This window comes from Tupaia chinensis, unplaced genomic scaffold, assembly GCF_000334495.1.
Source record: "Tupaia chinensis unplaced genomic scaffold, TupChi_1.0 Scaffold145889_1, whole genome shotgun sequence".
Classification (NCBI taxonomy): domain Eukaryota; kingdom Metazoa; phylum Chordata; class Mammalia; order Scandentia; family Tupaiidae; genus Tupaia; species Tupaia belangeri.
The window spans coordinates 397,294-407,165 of record NW_006205746.1 but is presented as its reverse complement, the minus strand read 5'-3'; positions in this window follow the sequence as shown (position 1 = coordinate 407,165).

Below are 9,872 nucleotides of genomic sequence, written 5' to 3'. Positions count from 1 at the left end.
CAAAAAAAAAAAAAAAAAAAAAAAAAAAAAAAAAAAAGAAAGAAATACAAAGGACCGCAAATAGAATCAATCTAAGAAGATCTTCTCCAAGATACATTATAGCCAGATTGACCAAAACCACAGATAAAGACAAGATAGTAAGATTGGCAAGAGAGAAACATCAACTTACCTACAAAGTATATCCCATCAAGCTCACAGCGGACCTCTCATCAGAAACAATGCAAAAATGCAAGTAAGGAAAGAATAGGGAAATATATTCAAAGTGCTAAGGAAAAAGCAATTTTAACCAAGAATACTGTGCCTGGCAAGATTATCGTTCTTATGGGAAGAAAAGACAAGGACATTCTCAGATAAACAAAACCTGAAAGAATTTACCAACACCAGACCAGATCTCCAAGAAGTTATGAAGAGAGTGCTATACCATGAAAACTAAATACAGATACACAGAAATATGAGTACAAAAACAACTAAGTAAAGGACCAACTTAATGGTAGGGACAAGTCTGGAGTTGAATGTTATCTTCCAGAATTTAAATAGGAAGATCAGACCATGATAGAAGATAGATTAAGTACATGAGACTGAACTGGTGAAAGAGATTCTTATGACTTTTGATTAAAACATCACTGATTTTCTTCTATGCTTTGTTTTCCAGATTTAAGGATTTTTGTCTTGTCTTGAGCTGACAATAGGTTCATGTACCTATTCCTTGAACAGAATCCTAACCTGTTTATTGGCTTTAAGTTTTAATCAAAGTCCAAAGCCCTGTTAGCATTTTTAAAAGTTTTGATTTATTAAAGCTAAAACTGCTTTTCTTGAAATTAAAAAAAAAAAAAATTAAAAAATATCTATTTAGGGACCAGCAGTTGGCATAATGGCTATGTCACTGGACTCCCATGTAGTTGACCGCAGTTCGAGTCCTAGACCCTGTGGCTTAAACTCATACTGGGTGTGTGTGCGTGCGTTCTCAAGATCTCGAGAGGAGAATGGAGGAGAAGAGATTGTGGCGTGGCTATCTCCCCTAGGGGGGTGATTTCTCTCTTTCTTTCTCTCTGTCTCTCTCTGTCTTTCTGGTGAGCGCACGCACCCTATTGCAAAAACCTCTCAAAAACAAAGCAAAACAAATCATTTAATGACTACAGTAAGCTATATAACATCAGCTAGGTGCTACTTTATAGTATATTCATTCTATTCAGATCCATACCTAAAGTCAGACATGTATTCACAAATATGTATGTATCAGCTGAACTTGCTATTAAAAGTAGTTAGATTAATTAAGATATTTTGTGATTTGATAAAATATCTGTGCAGGGGAAAGGAATGGAAGGCAACCATAGATACCAGAGACAGTGTGAGAGGAGGGTGGGAAATGGCAGAGGATGAGAAATATGGGGAAAAAACATATATACATACACACACACACACACACACATATATATATATACACACACACATACACACACACATATATATATGAAACAAGAAATGGAAAGTTACTTGTCAACGATAGCATGTATGATTAACCCACTATACTGTGTATTCTTGATGGGAAATCACATTTTTTTGTATGCTGTGATGTTGCTCAGTGAAAGAATGTAAAATTAATTAATTAAAAAAAATTAACAAAAGAGTTAAGTGAGTTACCATAATTTCATTAGGAGCATGGCATAGTTAACACTAATAAATAAACGCTGTGAATGTAGAAGTTCAGAGTTGGTCAAAAGAGGTTTTTGTTTGTTTATTTTGTTTTATTTTTTTGTGAAGAGATATTTGCTATAGGGTGCATTTGCTAGTCGGAGAGACAGAGAAACAGAAACAAGAAATCACCCTCCAGTGGGGATAACTATGTTGCAGTCCCTTCTCTGCCATTATCCTCTAGGAATCATGGGTATGCACACAAACACCCTGCCTGAGTTTCAAGCCTTCAGATCCAGAGCTCAAACTGTTGTCAGCCATGTAGGAGTCCAGGGACTTAACCACAATTTCACCTACTGGCCCCTGTCCAAAGAAATTTTCAGTAGATGGATAGTCAGCTGAATTGTTTCTTGATGTACAGGAACTGGGCCTTTCTTTCTTTCTATTTTTTTTTTTTTACTACTTTTCAGCATTAATTTACCTAAAATATTTATTAAGCTTCATCTATGCCCCCAGACACTGTACAAAACACAAATAATATATTAGTGAGCAAATTTATTTTTGGATCTAATCTCTAAAGAGCTTGAAGGAGAAAAATTTAAGAATACTAATAATTCCACAGGTAAAGATCTTGATTTTATTAGTTTGTTTCACTTGTTTGGGTTAATTCATAAGAGTAGCAAATACAGGAGTATACAATCCTTGTGATGCTTATTCATATTTAAGAAAAATACAATAAAAGCAATTCCCTATTAGGCATATGTGTATTACTTAAATGGATACCTTCTGCCTTCATATTCACTCTAAGGAAGCTAACCTGGCCCACATGATTCAAGACAGTCATGGTAAACTAAGCTCTCTGAAATCCTAAAGCTGAGTAGTCATCTATTCAACTAGTATTACTGAACATTTTCTGGAATACTAGAGATGCTTCAATGTATAAAAGAGAAAAGATGCCTATCCGTGGGGAACTTATATTCCATTTTAGAGATACAAATAATTAACAGTTATACAAAAAAATAGGACGACTACCTTACATTTAAAAATTCCTTGAAGAAAATTAAAAACTAGGTAATAGATAAACATATTATGTGCCTGGATGAATGTATGAGGGTGAATGATTAAGAAAAGCCTTTGGGGTTGGGCAGCACATGGCGCAGTGGGTACATTGCTAGAGTCCCTTATGGCTGCCCCCTGTTTGAGTTTCAGACCCAACAGCTTGAAAATCATGCCGGGCATGTGTGCATGTACATCCAAGATTCTGGGAAGAAAATGGGGGAAAAGAGGTTGTAGTGTGGCCATGTCCCTGAGGAGGTGGTCATTTTACACTTTCCCTCTCACTGTCTCTCTCTCTCTCTCCTGCGAGCACACGCACGCTAAAGCAAAAACCTCTAAATTAAAAAAAAAAAAAAAACACAACTTTGAAGGAAGTTATATTTGAACTGAAATGTGAATGATGAGAAAGGAACATTTGTAAGTAGCATTCAGGAGAGAATTCCAAACAAAGGGACCAGCTAGTTCAAAGGTCCAAAAGTAAAACATAAGCATGTGGAGTAACAGAAAACTCCTACAGACGGGAATGCATTGGGCAAAGAGAAAGAAAAAAACTGGTAGAAAAACATGAAATAACCCAAATTAGGTAAAACTTTTCAAAAGACATTAGAGGACCAAGATTTTGTTTTTCTGTTTGTCTATTTTTGTTTATTGCTTGTTTTTAGAGAGATTTTTGCTGTAGGATGTGTGCACTCACCAGAGAGACAAAGAGACAGTGTGTGGGAAGTCATCCCTCCCATGGCAGATGGCCATGCCACAGTCCCTTCTCCTCCGCTCTCCTCTCAGGATTTTGGGCACACATGTACCCGCGCGTGAGTTTTGGGACACTGAGGAGGGCTCGAACCACAGTTGACCAAGTGGGAGTCCAGCGATAGAACCATTTCGCTATATGCTGGTCTTTTTTTTTTTTTTTCCCTATAGGGTACATGCACTTACTAGAGAGACAGAGGGAAACTGAGAAATCACCCCCAAGGGAGGATGGCCATGCTGCAGTCTCTTCTTTTTCATTCTCCTCTTAGGATTTTGGGCATGTATGCACATGCGACTGGTGTGTTTTCCAAGCTGCCATGTCCAAAACTCAAACCACACAGTTGGTCATGTGGGATCCAACTACCTTATCCAACTTGTCACTGGGTTGGCTCATGAGCCACAATTTTTATCTTGAGTGAAATGCATAGGCATTGGAAGATTGTTTGAAATGATACTTTTTGAAGTTCATTAATTTTTTCCATGAATGAGAGAAAAAAAATGAGATAGCATCCCAACAGTCTTGATGCCATGATCCTTCTCTAGCTTCCACCAGCCCCAGATTATAGGTATGTATGTATCTGATGTACTCAGAGAGGTCTCTGGACACCAACCTGGAACCTTGGCATGCATGCCATTACATTTTATTTTTGTGTCATTATCCAACCCCATTGGAAGGTTTTAAGCAGGAGGACTACCTTGTATGTGACTTAAAAAAAAAACAAAAAACAAAAAAAAAAACTTTTCTGTAGTTTAAGAAGGCCATAAGGATTTTAAAAGGGGGGGGGAGTAGTAAGGAAACCATTAGGAAGTTGTTTCAATGCTCCAGGCTACATTACCATGGTGGTTTCCATGGAGATTTAAAACATAGACAGATTTGGGGTTTATTTAAAAGCTAAAGCCCATAGGAACTGGTGATGCATTGGAAGTGGTAAGTAAGAAAAAGAGAACACTCAAGGACAATTATGTGAATTTAGGCTTGGGAAACAAGACAGAAGTTATTATTACAGACTCAGATAAAGACTTAACAGGGAAGAACAAGTTGGATGTAGTGATCAACTGTTGACAAACTTTCTGTAAAGAGTCAGAAGATATTTTAGTATTTGCAGGCTGAATGAGTCTCTGTTGCAGAGTTGAATAAACTATAGACATGTAAACAAATGGTGTTGTGTTCTAATAAAATTTTATTTAATGAAATCATGCAGAGGTTCAGGTTTGACTCACAGCTATAGTTTGCCAGCAGTCAGTATAGACAAAAAATTTTGTTTGTCATGTTAAATTTGAAATGTCTATCAGAAATCCAAATGGAAATACAAAGTAGATGATAAAATAGATAATTATGGAATTATGATTTGAGACAGAGATTTTGTATATCTTAGCAGTTTGGAAAGAATGAAAATCACTAATACTGATTTCCAGAAGGGTACAGCCAACTATGTCCAAATTTGCTAAAAGTATAAGGAGGGTAAAAATAAAGAAGAAAACACACGATTTGGAAATGTGAAGGTCATTTATGACTAAGAGTTAAGTCTCTGTGGAATGTAAGATACAGGGAGAGCAATAAAGGACAATCCTTACACAGTTTTGCTGGGAGGCAGAAAGCAGGGGTTGCAGTAAAATGTGGAGTTGGGACCAGTAGTTGGCAAAATGGCTATGTCGCTGGACTCCCATGTAGTCGATTGTGGTTCAAGTCCCTGACCCAGCGGCTTAAACTCAGGCCAGGCACGTGTGTGTGCATGCCCAAGATCCTGAGAGTAGAATGGATGAGAAAGGATTGCAGCATGGCCATCCCCCCAGGGGGTGACTTCTCGCTTTTTGTCTGTCTCTGTCTTTCTAGTGAGCACACGTACCCTATAGCAAAAACCTCTCTCAAAAAAAAAAAAAAAATGTGGAATCAAGGTGTGACATTTTATTTAAAAATGTGTAATGGTAGAACATGATTATTTGCAGTCGGGAATGAGACAGTAGAGAGAGAAGAACCAATTAATTGAAAGAAAAAGACAATGAATACATATAAAAATCACTTCCCTAGCAAAGACAGACCTAAATTCAGTACACAAGAAATAAGTGTTGACTTCATCATAGAATCTGGAGATTTGGTATAAGTCACATCTGTATCTCTGAAAGCCTTGGAAAACCAACAGTTGAAGGCTAAGGCCTGTTTGAATTTGGTAGAGAGCGCCAATATGAAAAATTCAAAAATTTTCACTTTTGGTAACCTGAAATTGGCCATAACTATGATTATTAACAACTTAGAAATAGATGAATCCTACAAATCAGGATGTATTTAGAACCTGAGGTCTACTGTAGGACTATTATGGATCTGACCATGTTATGTACCAAAAACTGTCAGAGGATTACTTCAGAATGTCTTAATAATGAAATTGTCAATGCCATAAAATCCTATGTGCTGGCAGTTGGTCCAGGAGGTGATATTGAAACCAACATTACGATTGAATCTCACAGCACTGACTTTTCATAGCTAATTACAGTGTATCAGGACCAGCAGGTGGCATAATAGTCATATCGCTGGACTCCTACATGGCCGACTGCAGTTTGAATCCCAGACCCATTGAGTTGAAACTCACACCAGGCACATGTGCATGCATGTCCCAAATCTAGAGGAGAATGGAGGAGAAGGGATTGTGGCATGGCCATGCTCCCTAGGGGGATGATTTCTCACTTTTTGTCTCTATCTCTCTGGTGAGTACTTGTGCTCTATGACAAAAATCTCTCTCTAAAAAAAAAAATAGTTAATTGGAGTATATCAATAGCAAGGGACAACTCAAGGCTTAAAAATCCTGTCTAAACTTGGGGCCAGCAGGTGGTGTGGTGGCTAATGGTACTGGACTCCCACATGACCAACCTCAGGTTTTTTTTCTTTTTAATTTTTTTTAAGAATTATTTTTTATTTTAACTTTATTAATTAACTAATTTATTTAAATTTGACCAGAGAGGGACAGAGTAAGAGAGAGAGAGAGAAAGTGAGTAAGAAAGCTGCCCGGTCTGGGTCAACCTCAGTTTGAGTCTTAGACCCGGTGGCTTCCTTTCTCGCTTTCTCTCTCTCTTTCTCACTCTTGTGCTCTGTCTCTTTCTGGTCAAATTAAAATAAGTAAATACAAAAATAAAGTTAAATAAAATAATTCTTTTAAAAATTGTCAAAACTATAAAAATCTGTCAGGTATGAAGATTGATTAGATACTTGCTCTCACAGTGAGATCATGTCCTCACTCAAAATCTGTGTTTTTGAGCTCCACTGGCCAGTGGATTCTAAGATCCCTGCTTTTGTTGCTGGGACTGATCACTTTCCCATCCCTCACTCCATTTGGCCTCCCAAACTGGGTTCAGGGAATTGGGTTACATCTTCTCATCAGCATTCCCTTTTCTAATCTCTAACTGGTATTTTCCATGGTGACAACATAAATTGTGTTTCAACAGTTTAAGACACACTTATCCCAGAAAGCTGCAATAGAACTTCTAAACTATTATATTCAGATTTGTTCATACATCCTGTTTTACAAATGGTAATTATGGTTACATATGAGGGACAAATAGAAAGTCAAGCTTATTTTTATTTTTAGTTAATGGAAAACAAACTAAAAACAAAATGCTACCAAGTCTTCAAACTTCATAAGTGAATCTCATGCCAGAATAAGCAGATGGCTGCCAAGTCTTCAAGAAGTACATCCCACCACAGGCAGGACTTGGTGGCATCCAAATATGTGACATAAGGAAGCTTAAAAGAAACCATTTAGATCTGTGATTCTATACATTATGGGCTCTCAGGTTTAATGAAGTTGGCATGTCAGTGTGTCTAAGTCAATTACATTTCTTACAGCATAGTGGGGAGAAGCAGAAGAAGCGAAATTAACTCACCTGCAAGAACCTCCTTCCACTAATTTTTAATACATTTCCCTAAGAGTCTTTCTGAATAGATAGCTTGGTGAGATAGAGGACAGAGAAATTTGAGAATGTGTAAGCTTTATCTCTTTTTTTCTTTACTAAAAGATCTTTAAAGTTCAGATTTATTTTTTTAAATGTGATGCAAATATAAAAGATTGCTAGTGTTACTAGCCTTTTGGTCAGAAATTGTGGTTTGACAGTGAATAAAATTTTGCTGCCCAGGATCAACTATACTGTTTCATTAACTGACAACAATCTCCAAAATGGTAAAAGTAATGAGACAACATGGTTTTCATTACTTGTATTTTCTATTAATTCCAAAAGTTTTCTTATTAACAAAATTTACTAATTTTATCACTGCAATTTTATGTTGTAACCTATTGTAGAAATGTCAAAATGATAAGGAATGGCAAGAAAGGCATTACCAAACTGCTGAAGAAAAAGGATTAGAACTAGAAAATCATAAACATTTTATTTATTTTCATTTATTCCACAATTTTTGTGCATTATGGTTGAAGGACTAGATATCTATACAGGGATATGAGGAGTCATGGTATTTCTATCTTTAAAAAATATTGCTTTTTATAAATCATGGTACTTTAATTTGTATATGTTTTTACATTGTACAGTTTGTGTTCACTTGCATCATAAATCCATTAGCTACATTTTACAAATGAAGAATGAAATTCAGAAATGTGGGGCCAGAAGCTGGCTTGGTTTATAAGGCACTAGACTCCCACATGGCCAACTGCAGTTCAAGTCCCAGACCTCGTGGCTTTCTTTCTTATGTTCCCTCTTTCTCTGTCTCTCTCTCTGGTGTACATATGTGCCCTATAGCAAATTTTAAAATAATTATAATAATGACAAATAAAATTGAATACATAATTCTTTAAAAAAAAAGAAATCCTAAAATGTGAAGCAACTTGGCTGAAGTAAAACAAACAATAACAAGACGAAAAATGAAGTCAGATTTTCTGAAACTAGTATCCCTGCTCATTCTTTTAATTAAGCTAGCAATTGAAGATTCTAAGCACTTACATTTATTTATTCATTCAGTGAATACTAAAGCAATGATTGACACCATCATGTGCCCACTCTGTGCTAGCACTGGGCATCCAGTAATAAATAAATACTCCTTCCCTCATAAGGGCTTAAAGTTTACCTAGTCATAGAGAAAGCAATGACAAGGTAAGAAATATCTTTTAAAAATTACAAAACAATAAAAACAAATATTATGAATATAGAAAAAAGTGTTAGCAGGCAATGAATAGAGGTAGAATTTTTTTGACCTGGTAAATAATAAGGATAGCTCTTTTTTATGAAGAGGTTTTTGCTATAGGACATGTGCGTTTGCGAGACAGAGAGACAGAAAGCGAGAAATCACCCCCCCCGCCCCCCTGGGGGTGATGGCCATGCTGCAATCCCTTCTCCTCCATTCTCCTCTCGGGATCTTGGGCATGCATGCACACGTGCCCAGCATGAGTTTTTAGCCACCGAGTCCGGGACGTGAACTGCGGTCGACTACGTGGGAGTCCAGCAACATAGCCATTACGCTAACTGCTGGTCCCAAGGATAGCTCTTTTTGATGATAGGGAATTTAAGGAGAACAGCAGAAAATGGAAAAAGCCAAATATGTAAAAAGGGAGAGAAAAAAGTATTCCAGACAGAGAAAACTTGTGGCAAGGAAAGAGTTTGGTATTTGAAAGATTGGAAGTTGTCCAGTGAGACAAGAAATAAAATGATGGAAAGATATACAAAGGAGAAGTTGGAAAGACAATTAGTGGCTAGAAGGTGATTACTTATTTATTTATTTACTTAAATAATTATTTCAAGAAATAAAAGAATGATGAAAAGATATATGAAGGACAAATTGGAAAGGTGATCAGGAGCTAGAAGTTAATGAATGTATTCATTTAAATAATTATTTCATCAAATTTTATTATTATTAGTAGTAGTAGTAGTATACATTTGATTAGAGAGAGACAGAGAAGGGAGAGAGGGGAAATGAGAAAGCAAGTCACCAGGTCCAGGACTCAAATCACAGTTGGCCATGTGGGATTGCAGCACCTCAACCACCATGCTACCTGTTGGCCCCAGAAGGTGATGCATTTATATAGTAAAAATTTATATTTTATTCTAGGTTTAATGGGAAATCAGTACACTGGGTCTAGCAGAAAATGAAGTGATTATTTTATGTGATCCTCTTAATAATACTGTAAGAAGGACAATAGTATACCTGGTAGATTCTAGCCCAGACAAGTACGTAGAACTTTAGGTAAATTGCTGAAGTTACACAGTCACAAACACCTCATCAGGTTTCTCTGCCTAGCCTGCTAGAAATATTCAAAATAAACTTCAAGATGAGACTGAGCACCTCACTGTTTAAAAATAGCTAAACCGTTTCTGAAATACTACTGTCAAAATGCACATATCTCAAGCAACAGAGAAAGTGTCAACTTTCAGCAGTGATTGCAGTTCTCTGAACTTTAGTGAGTGTAAAAACCAAAATGGTTTTTGGATTTTTGGCAGTGGGCACA